General features: G+C 51.4%; 1 non-coding gene across 1 annotated transcript, besides 1 other annotated feature; it reads left to right on the forward strand.

Moving 5' to 3' along the window:
* Positions 1 to 266: 266 nt before the first annotated feature.
* On the forward strand, positions 267 to 378 carry Tc00.1047053450709.10. Its single transcript, XR_008254550.1, has one exon. It is a non-coding gene; the product is annotated as a spliced leader RNA (transcript).
* Positions 379 to 415: a microsatellite.
* The last annotated feature ends 225 nt before the right edge of the window (positions 416 to 640 follow it).

A 640-nucleotide genomic window follows, 5' to 3' on the forward strand; every position in this document is an offset into this window, starting at 1 on the left:
ACGGCGTTGCCTGCGTTTTTTGGTGTTTTTCTGCTTTTTTCCCGTCTTTTGGCTCCTCGCACTGAACCGCGTGCATACACCGCTCCGCACGCATTAGTCGCGTGTGTTCCGCCCCCCCAACACTTTCTGTGGCGCTGATCGGGGGCGACTTCCCGGCCCGGGGACCCCCAGTGTGGCCTGGGAGGGGGGGAATTTTGTACACGGGCCCGGCATCGCAAAAAAACCCCTCATCAAATTTGAAAGCGGTCCGGGCCCGGAACTTTTTCAACTAACGCTATTATTGATACAGTTTCTGTACTATATTGGTACGCGAAGCTTCCAAATCCGCGAGTCGCGGTTATGTTTGGTCAATTTCTTTTGACCGGGGTCCACGGACCCTTTTTTTTTTTTTTTTTTTTTTTTTTTTTTTTTTTTTATGGTGGCGCCCTCCCATACATATATATATACACACCTGCAGGCACACGTGTGTGTGTGTATGTGTGCCCCACGCACCCCCGGCTCCTTCATGTTTGTGTCGTCACTGCCCTTGTCTGCGCAAGCACGGTGTTCTGTCTTGTCCGTCTCGCTGCTTTGTGTTCTCGCACTCCACCGCGTGTTTTACGGCGTTGCCTGCGTTTTTTGGTGTTTTTCTGCTTTTTTC

Source organism: Trypanosoma cruzi (assembly GCF_000209065.1).
Source record: "Trypanosoma cruzi strain CL Brener chromosome Unknown tcruzi_1047053450709, whole genome shotgun sequence".
NCBI lineage: Eukaryota > Euglenozoa > Kinetoplastea > Trypanosomatida > Trypanosomatidae > Trypanosoma > Trypanosoma cruzi.